Here is an 18,891-nt window from a genome sequence, read left to right on the forward strand (position 1 = left end):
ACGTTCAGATCACTTACAACTCAATAGATTCTACCTTCTTGTAACGTTTCAGCCTGATTGGACCTTGTTTTCACACAAATGGACCCAGAATGATGTGAAATTGTGCTTCGTGCAACATAATTCGGGGTGCCATTTACAAACCATAAGTGCTAATGACTCCATTCCTTTTTGTGGTTGTAGGGGCTGTTGATTGGAGTACACTAAAACAAACCTGACCTATCTAGGACATTCAGAAGCCAAGTTATAAGCCCACAAATGTGTAACTGGACTACTTCTTTAAAGTGACACCAGGCCCGGTGACCTTTGGGACATGGTTTGACCCCCTATAGGAATATGCGATCATCATGAAACGTTCAGATCACTTATAACTCAATAGATTCTACATTCTTGTAACGTTTCAGCCTGACTGGACCTTGTTTTCACACAAATGGACCCAGAATGATGTGAAATTGTGCTTCGTGCAACATAATTCTGGGTGCCATTTACAAACCATAAGTGCTAATGACTCCATTCCTTTTTGTGGTTGTAGGGGCTGTTGATTGGAGTACACTAAAACAAACCTGATCTCTCTAGGATATTCAGAAGCCAAGTTATAAGCCCACAAATGTGTAACTGGACTACTTCTTTAAATTGACACTAGATCCGGTGACCTTTGGGACATGGTTTGACCCCCTTAGGAAAGTGCTATCATCATGAAACGTTCAGATCACTTACAACTCAATGGATTCTACCTTCCTGTAACGTTTCAGCCTGATTGGACCTTGTTTTCACACAAATGGACCCAGAATGATGTGAAATTGTGCTTCGTGCAACATAATTCGGGGTGCCATTTACAAACCATAAGTGCTAATGACTCCATTCCTTTTTGTGGTTGTAGGGGCTGTTGATTGGAGTACACTAAAACAAACCTGACCTATCTAGGACATTCAGAAGCCAAGTTATAAGCCCACAAATGTGTAACTGGACTACTTCTTTCAAGTGACACCAGGCCCGGTCACCTTTGGGACATGGTTTGACCCCCTATAGGAATGTGCGATCATCATGAAACGTTCAGATCACTTACAACTCAATAGATTCTACCTTCTTATAACGTTTCAGCCTGATTGGACCTTGTTTTCACACAAATGGACCCAGAATGATGTGAAATTGCGCTTAGTGCAACATAATTCTGGGTGCCATTTACAAACCATAAGTGCTAATGACTCCATTCCTTTTTGTGGTTGTAGGGGCTGTTGATTGGAGTACACTAAAACAAACCTGATCTCTCTAGGACATTCAGAAGCCAAGTTATATGCCCACAAATGTGTAACTGGACTACTTCTTTAAAGTGACACCAGGCCCTGTGACCTTTGGGACATGGTTTTACCCCCTATAGGAATGTGCGATCATCATGAAACGTTCAGATCACTTACAACTCAATAGATTCTACCTTCTTGTAACGTTTCAGCCTGATTGGACCTTGTTTTCACACAAATGGACCCAGAATGATGTGAAATTGTGCTTCGTGCAACATAATTCGGGGTGCCATTTACAAACCATAAGTGCTAATGACTCCATTCCTTTTTGTGGTTGTAGGGGCTGTTGATTGGAGTACACTAAAACAAACCTGACCTATCTAGGACATTCAGAAGCCAAGTTATAAGCCCACAAATGTGTAACTGGACTACTTCTTTAAAGTGACACCAGGCCCGGTGACCTTTGGGACATGGTTTGACCCCCTATAGGAATATGCGATCATCATGAAACGTTCAGATCACTTATAACTCAATAGATTCTACCTTCTTGTAACGTTTCAGCCTGACTGGACCTTGTTTTCACACAAATGGACCCAGAATGATGTGAAATTGTGCTTCGTGCAACATAATTCGGGGTGCCATTTACAAACCATAAGTGCTAATGACTCCATTCCTTTTTGTGGTTGTAGGGGCTGTTGATTGGAGTACACTAAAACAAACCTGATCTCTCTAGGATATTCAGAAGCCAAGTTATAAGCCCACAAATGTGTAACTGGACTACTTCTTTAAATTGACACTAGATCCGGTGACCTTTGGGACATGGTTTGACCCCCTTAGGAAAGTGCTATCATCATGAAACGTTCAGATCACTTACAACTCAATGGATTCTACCTTCCTGTAACGTTTCAGCCTGATTGGACCTTGTTTTCACACAAATGGACCCAGAATGATGTGAAATTGTGCTTCGTGCAACATAATTCGGGGTGCCATTTACAAACCATAAGTGCTAATGACTCCATTCCTTTTTGTGGTTGTAGGGGCTGTTGATTGGAGTACACTAAAACAAACCTGACCTATCTAGGACATTCAGAAGCCAAGTTATAAGCCCACAAATGTGTAACTGGACTACTTCTTTCAAGTGACACCAGGCCCGGTCACCTTTGGGACATGGTTTGACCCCCTATAGGAATGTGCGATCATCATGAAACGTTCAGATCACTTACAACTCAATAGATTCTACCTTCTTATAACGTTTCAGCCTGATTGGACCTTGTTTTCACACAAATGGACCCAGAATGATGTGAAATTGCGCTTAGTGCAACATAATTCTGGGTGCCATTTACAAACCATAAGTGCTAATGACTCCATTCCTTTTTGTGGTTGTAGGGGCTGTTGATTGGAGTACACTAAAACAAACCTGATCTCTCTAGGACATTCAGAAGCCAAGTTATATGCCCACAAATGTGTAACTGGACTACTTCTTTAAAGTGACACCAGGCCCTGTGACCTTTGGGACATGGTTTTACCCCCTATAGGAATGTGCGATCATCATGAAACGTTCAGATCACTTACAACTCAATAGATTCTACCTTCTTGTAACGTTTCAGCCTGATTGGACCTTGTTTTCACACAAATGGACCCAGAATGATGTGAAATTGTGCTTCGTGCAACATAATTCGGGGTGCCATTTACAAACCATAAGTGCTAATGACTCCATTCCTTTTTGTGGTTGTAGGGGCTGTTGATTGGAGTACACTAAAACAAACCTGACCTATCTAGGACATTCAGAAGCCAAGTTATAAGCCCACAAATGTGTAACTGGACTACTTCTTTAAATTGGACACCAGGCCCGGTGACCTTTGGGACATGGTTTGACCCCCTATAGGAATGTGCGATCATCATGAAACGTTCAGATCACTTACAACTCAATAGATTCTACCTTCCTGTAACGTTTCAGCCTGATTGGACCTTGTTTTCACACAAATGAACCCAGATTGATGTGAAATTGTGCTTCGTGCAACATAATTCTGCGTGCCATTTAAAAACCATAATTGCTAATGACTCTATTCCTTTTTGTGGTTGTAGGGGCTGATGATTGGAGTACACTAAAACAAACCTGATCTCTCTAGGATATTCAGAAGCCAAGTTATAAGCCCACAAATGTGTAACTGGACTACTTCTTTAAATTGACACTAGATCCGGTGACCTTTGGGACATGGTTTGACCCCCTTAGGAAACTGCTATCATCATGAAACGTTCAGATCACTTACAACTCATTAGATTCTACCTTCCTGTAACGTTTCAGCCTGATTGGACCTTGTTTTCAAACAAATGGACCCAGAATGATGTGAAATTGTGCTTCATGCAACATAATTTGGGGTGCCATTTACAAACCATAAGTGCTAATGACTCCATTCCTTTTTGTGGTTGTAAGGGCTGTTGATTTGAGTACACTTAAACAAACCTGACCTATCTAGGACATTCAGAAGCCAAGTTATAAGCCCACAAATGTGTAACTGGACTACTTCTTTAAAGTGACACCAGGCCCGGTCACCTTTGGGACATGGTTTGACCCCCTATAGGAATGTGCAATCATCATGAAACGTTCAGATCACTTACAACTCAATAGATTCTACCTTCTTGTAACGTTTCAGCCTGATTGGACCTTGTTTTCACACAAATGAACACAGAATGATGTGAAATTGTGCTTCGTGCAACATAATTCTGCGTGTCATTTAAAAACCATAAGTGCTAATGACTCCATTCCTTTTTGTGGTTGTAGGGGCTGTTGATTGGAGTACACTAAAACAAACCTGATCTCTCTAGGACATTCAGAAGCCAAGTTATAAGCCCACAAAGGTGTAACTGGACTACTTCTTTAAATTGAGACCAGATCCGGTGACCTTTGGGACATGGTTTGACCCCCTTAGGAAAGTGCTATCATCATGAAACGTTCAGATCACTTACAGCTCAATAGACTCTACCTTCCTGTAACGTTTCAGCCTTATTGGACCTTGTTTTCACACAAATGGACCCAGAATGATGTGAAATTGTGCTTCGTGCAACATAATTCGGGGTGCCATTTAAAAACCATAAGTGCTAATGACTCCATTCCTTTTTAAGGTTGTAGGGGCTGATGATTGGAGTACACTAAAACAAACCTGATCTCTCTAGGACATTCAGAAGCCAAGTTATAAGCCCACAAATGTGTAACTGGACTACTTCTTTAAATTGACATCGGATCCGGTGACCTTTGGGACATGGTTTGACCCCCTTAGGAAAGTGCTATCATCATGAAACGTTCAGATCACTTACAACTCAATAGCTTCTACCTTCCTGTAACGTTTCAGCCTGATTGGACCTTGTTTTCACACAAATGAACCCAGAATGATGTGAAATTGTGCTTCGTGCAACATAATTCTGGGTGCCATTTAAAAACCATAAGTGCTAATGACTCCATTCCTTTTTGTGGTTGTAGGGACTGTTGATTGGAGTACACTAAAACAAACCTGACCTCTCTAGGACATTCAGAAGCCAAGTTATAAGCCCACAAAGGTGTAACTGGACTATACTTTTTTAAAGTGACACCAGGCCCGGTGACCTTTGGGACATGGTTTGACCCCCTTAGGAAAGTGCTATCATCATGAAACGTTCAGATCACTTACAACTCAATAGATTCTACCTTCCTGTAACGTTTCAGCCTGATTGGACCTTGTTTTCACAAAAATGGACCCAGAATGATGTGAAATTGTGCTTCGTGCAACATAATTCTGGGTGCCATTTACAAACCATAAGTGCTAATTACTCCATTCCTTTTTGTGGTTAGAGGGGCTGTTGATTGGAGTACACTAAAACAAACCTGATCTCTCTAGGAAATTCAGAAGCCAAGTTATAAGCCCACAAATGTGTAACTGGACTACTTTAAATTGACACCAGATCCGGTGACCTTTGGGACATGGTTTGACCCCCTTAGGAAGGTGCTATCATCATGAAACGTTCAGATCACTTACAACCCAATAGATTCTACCTTCCTGTAACGTTTCAGCCAGATTAGACCTTGTTTTCACACAAATGAACCCAGAATGATGTGAAATTGTGCTTCGTGCAACATAATTCGGGGTGCCACTTACAAACCATGAGTGCTAATGACTCCATTCCTTTTTGTGGTTGTAGGGGCTGTTGATTGGAGTACACTAAAACAAACCTGACCTATCTAGGACATTCAGAAGCCAAGTTATAAGCCCACAAATGTGTAAGTGGACTACTTCTTTAAAGTGACACCAGGCCCGGTGACCTTTGGGACATGGTTTGACCCCCTATAGGAATGTGCGATCATCATGAAACGTTCAGATCACTTACAACTCAATAGATTCTACCTTCTTGTAACGTTTCAGCCTGATTGGACCTTGTTTTCACACAAATGGACCCAGAATGATGTGAAATTGTGCTTTGTGCAACATAATTCTGGGTGCCATTTACAAACCATAAGTGCTAATGACTCCATTCCTTTTTGTGGTTGTAGGGGCTGTTGATTGGAGTACACTAAAACAAACCTGATCTCTCTAGGACATTCAGAAGCCAAGTTATAAGCCCACAAATGTGTAACTGGACTACTTCTTTAGATTGACACCAGATCCGTTGACTTTTAGGACATCGTTTGACCCCCTATAGGAATGTGCGATCATCATGAAACGTTCAGATCACTTACAACTCAATAGATTCTACGTTCTTGTAACGTTTCAGCCTGATTGGACCTTGTTTTCACACAAATGGACCCAGAATGATGTGAAATTGTGCTTCGTGCAACATAATTCTGGGTGCCATTTAAAAACCATAAGTGCTAATGACTCCATTCCTTTTTGTGGTTGTAGGGGCTGTTGATTGGAGTACTCTAAAACAAACCTGACCTCTCTGGGATATTCAGAAGCCAAGTCATAAGCCCACAAGTGTGTAACTGGACTACTTCTTTAAAGTGACACCAGGCCCGGTGACCTTTGGGACATGGTTTGACCCCCTATAGGAATGTGTGATCATCATGAAACGTTCAGATCACTTACAACCCAATAGATTCTACCTTCTTGTAACGTTTCAGCCTGATTGGACCTTGTTTTCACACAAATGGACCCAGAATGATGTGAAATTGTGCTTCGTGCAACATAATTCGGGGTGCCACTTACAAACCATAAGTGCTAATGACTCCTTTCCTTTTTGTGGTTTTAGGGGCTGTTGATTGGAGTACACTAAAAAAAACCTGACCTATCTAGGACATTCAGAAGCCAAGTTATAAGCCCACAAATGTGTAAGTGGACTACTTCTTTAAAGTGACACCAGGCGAGGTGACCTTTGGGACATGGTTTGACCCCCTATAGGAATGTGCGATCATCATGAAACGTTCAGATCACTTACAACTCAATAGATTCTACGTTCTTGTAACGTTTCAGCCTGATTGGACCTTGTTTTCACACAAATGGACCCAGAATGATGTGAAATTGTGCTTCGTGCAACATAATTCTGGGTGCCATTTAAAAACCATAAGTGCTAATGACTCCATTCCTTTTTGTGGTTGTAGGGGCTGTTGATTGGAGTACTCTAAAACAAACCTGACCTCTCTAGGATATTCAGAAGCCAAGTCATAAGCCCACAAGTGTGTAACTGGACTACTTCTTTAAAGTGACACCAGGCCCGTTGACCTTTGGGACATGGTTTGACCCCCTATAGGAATGTGTGATCATTATGAAACGTTCAGATCACTGACAACTCAATAGATTCTACCTTCCTGTAACGTTTCAGCCTGATTGGACCTTGTTTTCACACAAATTAACCCAGATTGATGTGAAATTGTGCTTCGTGCAACATAATTCTGCGTGCCATTTAAAAACCATAAGTGCTAATGACTCTATTCCTTTTTGTGGTTGTAGGGGCTGTTGATTGGAGTACACTAAAACAAACCTGATCTCTCTAGGACATTCAGAAGCCAAGTTATAAGCCCACAAATGTGTAACTGGACTACTTCTTTAAATTGACACCAGATCCGGTGACCTTTGTGACATGGTTTGACCCCCTTAGGAAAGTGCTATCATCATGAAACGTTCAGATCACTTACAACTCAATAGATTCTACCGTTCTGTAACGTTTCAGACTGATTGGACCTTGTTTTCACACAAATGGACCCAGAATGATGTGAAATTGTGCTTCGTGCAACATAATTCTGGGTGCCATTTAAAAACAATAAGTGCTAATGACTCCATTCCTTTTTGTGGTTGTAGGGGCTGATGATTGGAGTACACTAAAACAAACCTGATCTCTCTAGGATATTCAGAAGCCAAGTTATAAGCCCACAAATGTGTAACTGGACTACTTCTTTAAATTGACACTAGATCCGGTGACCTTTGGGACATGGTTTGACCCCCTTAGGAAACTGCTATCATCATGAAACGTTCAGATCACTTACAACTCATTAGATTCTACCTTCCTGTAACGTTTCAGCCTGATTGGACCTTGTTTTCAAACAAATGGACCCAGAATGATGTGAAATTGTGCTTCATGCAACATAATTTGGGGTGCCATTTACAAACCATAAGTGCTAATGACTCCATTCCTTTTTGTGGTCGTAGGGGCTGTTGATTTGAGTACACTTAAACAAACCTGACCTATCTAGGACATTCAGAAGCCAAGTTATAAGCCCACAAATGTGTAACTGGACTACTTCTTTAAAGTGACACCAGGCCCGGTCACCTTTGGGACATGGTTTGACCCCCTATAGGAATGTGCGATCATCATGAAACGTTCAGATCACTTACAACTCAATAGATTCTACCTTCTTGTAACGTTTCAGCCTGATTGGACCTTGTTTTCACACAAATGGACCCAGAATGATGTGAAATTGTGCTTCGTGCAACATAATTCGGGGTGCCATTTACAAACCATAAGTGCTAATGACTCCATTCCTTTTGTGGTTGTAGGGGCTGTTGATTGGAGTACACTAAAACAAACCTGACCTATCTAGGACATTCAGAAGCCAAGTTATAAGCCCACAAATGTGTAACTGGACTACTTCTTTAAAGTGACACCAGGCCCGGTGACCTTTGGGACATGGTTTGACCCCCTATAGGAATGTGCGATCATCATGAAACGTTCAGATCACTTACAACTCAATAGATTCTACCTTCTTGTAACGTTTCAGCCTGATTGGACCTTGTTTTCACACAAATGAACACAGAATGATGTGAAATTGTGCTTCGTGCAACATAATTCTGCGTGTCATTTAAAAACCATAAGTGCTAATGACTCCATTCCTTTTTGTGGTTGTAGGGGCTGTTGATTGGAGTACACTAAAACAAACCTGATCTCTCTAGGACATTCAGAAGCCAAGTTATAAGCCCACAAAGGTGTAACTGGACTACTTCTTTAAATTGACACCAGATCCGGTGACCTTTGGGACATGGTTTGACCCCCTTAGGAAAGTGCTATCATCATGAAACGTTCAGATCACTTACAACTCAATAGATTCTACCTTCCTGTAACGTTTCAGCCTTATTGGACCTTGTTTTCACACAAATGGACCCAGAATGATTTGAAATTGTGCTTCGTGCAACATAATTCGGGGTGCCATTTAAAAACCATAAGTGCTAATGACTCCATTCCTTTATAAGGTTGTAGGGGCTGATGATTGGAGTACACTAAAACAAACCTGATCTCTCTAGGACATTCAGAAGCCAAGTTATAAGCCCACAAATGTGTAACTGGACTACATCTTTAAATTGACATCGGATCCGGTGACCTTTGGGACATGGTTTGACCCCCTTAGGAAAGTGCTATCATCATGAAACGTTCAGATCACTTACAACTCAATAGCTTCTACCTTCCTGTAACGTTTCAGCCTGATTGGACCTTGTTTTCACACAAATGAACCCAGAATGATGTGAAATTGTGCTTCGTGCAACATAATTCTGGGTGCCATTTAAAAACCATAAGTGCTAATGACTCCATTCCTTTTTGTGGTTGTAGGGACTGTTTATTGGAGTACACTAAAACAAACCTGACCTCTCCAGGACATTCAGAAGCCAAGTTATAAGCCCACAAAGGTGTAACTGGACTATACTTCTTTAAAGTGACACCAGGCCCGGTGACCTTTGGGACATGGTTTGACCCCCTTAGGAAAGTGCTATCATCATGAAACGTTCAGATCACTTACAACTCAATAGATTCTACCTTCCTGTAACGTTTCAGCCTGATTGGACCTTGTTTTCACAAAAATGGACCCAGAATGATGTGAAATTGTGCTTCGTGCAACATAATTCTGGGTGCCATTTACAAACCATAAGTGCTAATTACTCCATTCCTTTTTGTGGTTAGAGGGGCTGTTGATTGGAGTACACTAAAACAAACCTGATCTCTCTAGGAAATTCAGAAGCCAAGTTATAAGCCCACAAATGTGTAACTGGACTACTTTAAATTGACACCAGATCCGGTGACCTTTGGGACATGGTTTGACCCCCTTAGGAAGGTGCTATCATCATGAAACGTTCAGATCACTTACAACCCAATAGATTCTACCTTCCTGTAACGTTTCAGCCTGATTAGACCTTGTTTTCACACAAATGAACCCAGAATGATGTGAAATTGTGCTTCGTGCAACATAATTCGGGGTGCCACTTACAAACCATAAGTGCTAATGACTCCATTCCTTTTTGTGGTTGTAGGGGCTGTTGATTGGAGTACACTAAAACAAACCTGATCTCTCTAGGACATTCAGAAGCCAAGTTATAAGCCCACAAATGTGTAACTGGACTACTTCTTTAGATTGACACCAGATCCGTTGACTTTTAGGACATCGTTTGACCCCCTATAGGAATGTGCGATCATCATGAAACGTTCAGATCACTTACAACTCAATAGATTCTACCTTCTTGTAACGTTTCAGCCTGATTGGACCTTGTTTTCACACAAATGGACCCAGAATGATGTGAAATTGTGCTTCGTGCAACATAATTCTGGGTGCCATTTAAAAACCATAAGTGCTAATGACTCCATTCCTTTTTGTGGTTGTAGGGGCTGTTGATTGGAGTACTCTAAAACAAACCTGACCTCTCTGGGATATTCAGAAGCCAAGTCATAAGCCCACAAGTGTGTAACTGGACTACTTCTTTAAAGTGACACCAGGCCCGGTGACCTTTGGGACATGGTTTGACCCCCTATAGGAATGTGTGATCATCATGAAACGTTCAGATCACTTACAACCCAATAGATTCTACCTTCTTGTAACGTTTCAGCCTGATTGGACCTTGTTTTCACACAAATGGACCCAGAATGATGTGAAATTGTGCTTCGTGCAACATAATTCGGGGTGCCACTTACAAACCATAAGTGCTAATGACTCCATTCCTTTTTGTGGTTTTAGGGGCTGTTGATTGGGGTACACTAAAACAAACCTGACCTATCTAGGACATTCAGAAGCCAAGTTATAAGCCCACAAATGTGTAAGTGGACTACTTCTTTAAAGTGACACCAGGCGAGGTGACCTTTGGGACATGGTTTGACCCCCTATAGGAATGTGCGATCATCATGAAACGTTCTGATCACTTACAACTCAATAGATTCTACCTTCTTGTAACGTTTCAGCCTGATTGGACCTTGTTTTCACACAAATGGACCCAGAATGATGTGAAATTGTGCTTCGTGCAACATAATTCTGGGTGCCATTTAAAAACCATAAGTGCTAATGACTCCATTCCTTTTTGTGGTTGTAGGGGCTGTTGATTGGAGTACTCTAAAACAAACATGACCTCTCTAGGATATTCAGAAGCCAAGTCATAAGCCCACAAGTGTGTAACTGGACTACTTCTTTAAAGTGACACCAGGCCCGTTGACCTTTGGGACATGGTTTGACCCCCTATAGGAATGTGTGATCATTATGAAACGTTCAGATCACTTACAACTCAATAGATTCTACCTTCTTGTAACGTTTCAGCCTGATTGGACCTTGTTTTCACACAAATGGACCCAGAATGATGTGAAATTGTGCTTCGTGCAACATAATTCGGGGTGCCACTTACAAACCATAAGTGCTAATGACTCCATTCCTTTTTGTGGTTGTAGGGGCTGTTGATTGGAGTACACTAAAACAAACCTGACCTATCTAGGACATTCAGAAGCCAAGTTATAAGCCCACAAATGTGTAAGTGGACTACTTCTTTAAAGTGACACCAGGCCCGGTGACCTTTGGGACATGGTTTGACCCCCTATAGGAATGTGCGATCATCATGAAACGTTCAGATCACTTACAACTCAATAGATTCTACCTTCTTGTAACGTTTCAGCCTGATTGGACCTTGTTTTCACACAAATGGACCCAGAATGATGTGAAATTGTGCTTCTTGCAACATAATTCTGGGTGCCATTTACAAACCATAAGTGCTAATGACTCCATTCCTTTTTGTGGTTGTAGGGGCTGTTGATTGGAGTACACTAAAACAAACCTGATCTCTCTAGGACATTCAGAAGCCAAGTTATAAGCCCACAAATGTGTAACTGGACTACTTCTTTAGATTGACACCAGATCCGTTGACTTTTAGGACATCGTTTGACCCCCTATAGGAATGTGCGATCATCATGAAACGTTCAGATCACTTACAACTCAATAGATTCTACGTTCTTGTAACGTTTCAGCCTGATTGGACCTTGTTTTCACACAAATGGACCCAGAATGATGTGAAATTGTGCTTCGTGCAACATAATTCTGGGTGCCTTTTAAAAACCATAAGTGCTAATGACTCCATTCCTTTTTGTGGTTTTAGGGGCTGTTGATTGGAGTACACTAAAACAAACCTGACCTATCTAGGACATTCAGAAGCCAAGTTATAAGCCCACAAATGTGTAAGTGGACTACTTCTTTAAAGTGACACCAGGCGAGGTGACCTTTGGGACATGGTTTGACCCCCTATAGGAATGTGCGATCATCATGAAACGTTCAGATCACTTACAACTCAATAGATTCTACCTTCTTGTAACGTTTCAGCCTGATTGGACCTTGTTTTCACACAAATGGACCCAGAATGATGTGAAATTGTGCTTCGTGCAACATAATTCTGGGTGCCATTTAAAAACCATAAGTGCTAATGACTCCATTCCTTTTTGTGGTTGTAGGGGCTGTTGATTGGAGTACTCTAAAACAAACCTGACCTCTCTAGGATATTCAGAAGCCAAGTCATAAGCCCACAAGTGTGTAACTGGACTACTTCTTTAAAGTGACACCAGGCCCGTTGACCTTTGGGACATGGTTTGACCCCCTATAGGAATGTGTGATCATTATGAAACGTTCAGATCACTTACAACTCAATAGATTCTACCTTCTTGTAACGTTTCAGCCTGATTGGACCTTGTTTTCACACAAATGGACCCAGAATGATGTGAAATTGTGCTTCGTGCAACATAATTCGGGGTGCCACTTACAAACCATAAGTGCTAATGACTCCATTCCTTTTTGTGGTTGTAGGGGCTGTTGATTGGAGTACAATAAAACAAACCTGATCTCTCTAGGACATTCAGAAGCCAAGTTATAAGCCCACAAATGTGTAACTGGACTACTTCTTTAGATTGACACCAGATCCGTTGAACTTTGGGACATGGTTTGACCCCCTTAGGAAAGTGCTATCATCATGAAACGTTCAGATCACTTACAAATCAATAGATTCTACCTTCCTGTAACGTTTCAGCCTGATTGGACCTTGTTTTCACACAAATGGACCCAGAATGATGTGAAATTGTGCTTCGTGCAACATAATTCTGGGTGCCATTTACAAACCAAAAGTGCTAATGACTCCATTCCTTTTTGTGGTTGTAGGGGCTGATGATTGGAGTACACTAAAACAAACCTGATCTCTCTAGGATATTCAGAAGCCAAGTTATAAGCCCACAAATGTGTAACTGGACTACTTCTTTAAATTGACACTAGATCCGGTGACCTTTGGGACATTGTTTGACCCCCTTAGGAAAGTGCTATCATCATGAAACGTTCAGATCACTTACAACTCATTAGATTCTACCTTCCTGTAACGTTTCAGCCTGATTGGACCTTGTTTTCAAACAAATGGACCCAGAATGATGTGAAATTGTGCTTCATGCAACATAATTCGGGATGACATTTACAAACCATAAGTGCTAATGACTCCATTCCTTTTTGTGGTTGTAGGGGCTGTTGATTGGAGTACACTTAAACAAACCTGACCTATCTAGGACATTCAGAAGCCAAGTTATAAGCCCACAAATGTGTAACTGGACTACTTCTTTAAAGTGACACCAGGCCCGGTCACCTTTGGGACATGGTTTGACCCCCTATAGGAATGTGCGATCATCATGAAACGTTCAGATCACTTACAACTCAATAGATTCTACCTTCTTGTAACGTTTCAGCCTGATTGGACCTTGTTTTCACACAAATGGACCCAGAATGATGTGAAATTGTGCTTCATGCAACATAATTCGGGATGCCATTTACAAACCATAAGTGCTAATGACTCCATTCCTTTTTGTGGTTGTAGGGGCTGTTGATTGGAGTACACTAAAACAAACCTGATCTGTCTAGGACATTCAGAAGCCAAGTTATAAGCCCACAAATGTGTAACTGGACTACTTCTTTAAAGTGACACCAGGCCCTGTGACCTTTGGGACATGGTTTTACCCCCTATAGGAATGTGCGATCATCATGAAACGTTCAGATCCCTTACAACTCAATAGATTCTACCTTCTTGTAACGTTTCAGCCTGATTGGACCTTGTTTTCACACAAATGGACCCAGAATGATGTGAAATTGTGCTTCGTGCAACATAATTCGGGGTGCCATTTACAAACCATAAGTGCTAATGACTCCATTCCTTTTGCGGTTGTAGGGGCTGTTGATTGGAGTACACTAAAACAAACCTGACCTATCTAGGACATTCAGAAGCCAACTTATAAGCCCACAAATGTGTAACTGGACTACTTCTTTAAAGTGACACCAGGCCCGGTGACCTTTGGGACATGGGTTGACCCCCTATAGGAATGTGCGATCATCATGAAACGTTCAGATCACTTACAACTCAATAGATTCTACCTTCTTGTAACGTTTCAGCGTGATTGGACCTTGTTTTCACACAAATGAACCCAGAATGATGTGAAATTGTGCTTCGTGCAACATAATTCTGCGTGTCATTTAAAAACCATAAGTGCTAATGACTCCATTCCTTTTTGTGGTTGTAGGGGCTGTTGATTGGAGTACACTAAAACAAACCTGATCTCTCTAGGACATTCAGAAGCCAAGTTATAAGCCCACAAAGGTGTAACTGGACTACTTCTTTAAATTGACACCAGATCCGGTGACCTTTGGGACATGGTTTGACCCCCTTAGGAAAGTGCTATCATCATGAAACGTTCAGATCACTTACATCTCAATAGATTCTACCTTCCTGTAACGTTTCTGCCTGATTGGACCTTGTTTTCACACAAATGGACCCAGAATGATGTGAAATTGTGCTTCGTGCAACATAATTCTGGGTGCCATTTAAAAACCATAAGTGCTAATGACTCCATTCCTTTTTAAGGTTGTAGGGGCTGATGATTGGAGTACACTAAAACAAACCTGATCTCTCTAGGACATTCAGAAGCCAAGTTATAAGCCCACAAATGTGTAACTGGACTACTTCTTTAAATTGACATCGGATCCGGTGACCTTTGGGACATGGTTTGACCCCCTTAGGAAAGTGCTATCATCACGAAACGTTCAGATCACTTACAACTCAATAGATTCTACCTTCCTGTAACGTTTCAGCCTGATTGGACCTTGTTTTCACACAAATGAACCCAGAATGATGTGAAATTGTGCTTCGTGCAACATAATTCTGGGTGCCATTTAAAAACCATAAGTGCTAATGACTCCATTCCTTTTTGTGGTTGTAGGGACTGTTGATTGGAGTACACTAAAACAAACCTGACCTCTCTAGGACATTCAGAAGCCAAGTTATAAGCCCAAAAAGGTGTAACTGGACTATACTTCTTTAAAGTGACACTAGGCCCGGTGACCTTTGGGACATGGTTTGACCCCCTTAGGAAAGTGCTATCATCATGAAACGTTCAGATCACTTACAACTCAAAAGATTCTACCTTCCTGTAACGTTTCAGCCTGATTGGACCTTGTTTTCACAAAAATGGACCCAGAATGATGTGAAATTGTGCTTCGTGCAACATAATTCTGGGTGCCATTTACAAACCATAAGTGCTAATTACTCCATTCCTTTTTGTGGTTGTAGGGGCTGTTGATTGGAGTACACTAAAACAAACCTGATCTCTCTAGGAAATTCAGAAGCCAAGTTATAAGCCCACAAATGTGTAACTGGACTACTTCTTTAAATTGACGCCAGATCTGGTGACCTTTGGGACATGGTTTGACCCCCTTAGGAAGGTGCTATCATCATGAAACGTTCAGATCACTTACAACCCAATAGATTCTACCTTCCTGTAACGTTTCAGCCTGATTAGACCTTGTTTTCACACAAATGAACCCAGAATGATGTGAAATTGTGCTTCGTGCAACATAATTCTGGGTGCCATTTAAAAACCATAAGTGCTAATGACTCCATTCCTTTTTGTGGTTGTAGGGGCTGTTGATTGGAGTACTCTAAAACAAACCTGACCTATCTAGGACATTCAGAAGCCAAGTTATAAGCCCACAAATGTGTAAGTGGACTACTTCTTTAAAGTGACACCAGGCCCGGTGACCTTTGGGACATGGTTTGACCCCCTATAGGAATGTGCGATCATCATGAAACGTTCAGATCACTTACAACTCAATAGATTCTACCTTCTTGTAACGTTTCAGCCTGATTGGACCTTGTTTTCACACAAATGGACCCAGAATGATGTGAAATTGTGCTTCGTGCAACATAATTCTGGGTGCCATTTACAAACCATAAGTGCTAATGACTCCATTCCTTTTTGTGGTTGTAGGGGCTGTTGATTGGAGTACTCTAAAACAAACCTGACCTCTCTAGGATATTCAGAAGCCAAGTCATAAGCCCACAAGTGTGTAACTGGACTACTTCTTTAAAGTGACACCAGGCCCGTTGACCTTTGGGACATGGTTTGACCCCCTATAGGAATGTGTGATCATCATGAAACGTTCAGATCACTTACAACTCAATAGATTCTACCTTCTTGTAACGTTTCAGCCTGATTGGACCTTGTTTTCACACAAATGGACCCAGAATAATGTGAAATTGTGCTTCGTGCAACATAATTCGGGGTGCCACTTACAAACCATAAGTGCTAATGACTCCATTCCTTTTTGTGGTTGTAGGGGCTGTTGATTGGAGTACACTAAAACAAACCTGATCTCTCTAGGACATTCAGAAGCCAAGTTATAAGCCCACAAATGTGTAACTGGACTACTTCTTTAGATTGACACCAGATCCGTTGACCTTTGGGACATGGTTTGACCCCCTTAGGAAAGGGCTATCATCATGAAACGTTCAGATCACTTACAAATCAATAGATTCTACCTTCTTGTAACGTTTCAGCCTGATTGGACCTTGTTTTCACACAAATGGACCCAGAATGATGTGAAATTGTGCTTCGTGCAACATAATTCTGGGTGCCATTTACAAACCATACGTGCTAATGACTCCATTCCTTTTTGTGGTTGTAGGGGCTGTTGATTGGAGTACACTAAAACAAACCTGATCTCTCTAGGATATTCAGAAGCCAAGTTATAAGCCCACAAATGTGTAACTGGACTACTTTAAATTGACACTAGATCCGGTGACCTTTGGGACATGGTTTGACCCCCTTAGGAAAGTGCTATCATCATGAAACGTTCAGATAACTTACAACTCATTAGATTCTACCTTCCTGTAACGTTTCAGCCTGATTGGACCTTGTTTTCAAACAAATGGACCCAGAATGATGTGAAATTGTGCTTCATGCAACATAATTCGGGATGCCATTTACAAACCATAAGTGCTAATGACTCCATTCCTTTTTGTGGTTGTAGGGGCTGTTGATTGGAGTACACTTAAACAAACCTGACCTATCTAGGACATTCAGAAGCCAAGTTATAAGCCCACAAATGTGTAACTGGACTACTTCTTTAAAGTGACACCAGGCCCGGTCACCTTTGGGACATGGTTTGACCCCCTATAGGAATGTGCGATCATCATGAAACGTTCAGATCACTTACAACTCAATAGATTCTACCTTCTTGTAACGTTTCAGCCTGATTGGACCTTGTTTTCACACAAATGGACCCAGAATGATGTGAAATTGTGCTTAGTGCAACATAATTCTGGGTGCCATTTACAAACCATAAGTGCTAATGACTCCATTCCTTTTTGTGGTTGTAGGGGCTGTTGATTGGAGTACACTAAAACAAACCTGATCTGTCTACGACATTCAGAAGCCAAGTTATATGCCCACAAATGTGTAACTGGACTACTTCTTTAAAGTGACACCAGGCCCTGTGACCTTTGGGACATGGTTTTACCCCCTATAGGAATGTGCGATCATCATGAAACGTTCAGATCCCTTACAACTCAATAGATTCTACCTTCTTGTAACGTTTCAGCCTGATTGGACCTTGTTTTCACACAAATGGACCCAGAATGATGTGAAATTGTGCTTCGTGCAACATAATTCGGGGTGCCATTTACAAACCATAAGTGCTAATGACTCCATTCCTTTTGTGGTTGTAGGGGCTGTTGATTGGAGTACACTAAAACAAACCTGACCTATCTAGGACATTCAGAAGCCAAGTTTTAAGCCCACAAATGTGTAACTGGACTACTTCTTTAAAGTGACACCAGGCCCGGTGACCTTTGGGACATGGTTTGACCCCCTATAGGAATGTGCGATCATCATGAAACGTTCAGATCACTTACAACTCAATAGATTCTACCTTCTTGTAACGTTTCAGCGTGATTGGACCTTGTTTTCACACAAATGAACCCAGAATGATGTGAAATTGTGCTTCGTGCAACATAATTCTGCGTGTCATTTAAAAACCATAAGTGCTAATGACTCCATTCCTTTTTGTGGTTGTAGGGGCTGTTGATTGGAGTACACCAAAACAAACCTGATCTCTCTAGGACATTCAGAAGCCAAGTTATAAGCCCACAAAGGTGTAACTGGACTACTTCTTTAAATTGACACCAGATCCGGTGACCTTTGGGACATGGTTTGACCCCCTTAGGAAAGTGCTATCATCATGAAACGTTCAGATCACTTACAACTCAATAGATTCTACCTTCCTGTAACGTTTCTGCCTGATTGGACCTTGTTTTCACACAAATGGACCCAGAATGATGTGAAATTGTGCTTCGTGCAACATAATTCTGGGTGCCATTTAAAAACCATAAGTGCTAATGACTCCATTCCTTTTTAAGGTTGTAGGGGCTGATGATTGGAGTACACTAAAACAAACCTGATCTCTCTAGGACATTCAGAAGCCAAGTTATAAGCCCACAAATGTGTAACTGGACTACTTCTTTAAATTGACATCGGATCCGGTGACCTTTGGGACATGGTTTGACCCCCTTAGGAAAGTGCTATCATCACGAAACGTTCAGATCACTTACAACTCAATAGATTCTACCTTCCTGTAACGTTTCAGCCTGATTGGACCTTGTTTTCA

This window comes from Nothobranchius furzeri, chromosome 10, assembly GCF_043380555.1.
Source record: "Nothobranchius furzeri strain GRZ-AD chromosome 10, NfurGRZ-RIMD1, whole genome shotgun sequence".
NCBI classification, from domain to species: Eukaryota; Metazoa; Chordata; class Actinopteri; order Cyprinodontiformes; family Nothobranchiidae; genus Nothobranchius; species Nothobranchius furzeri.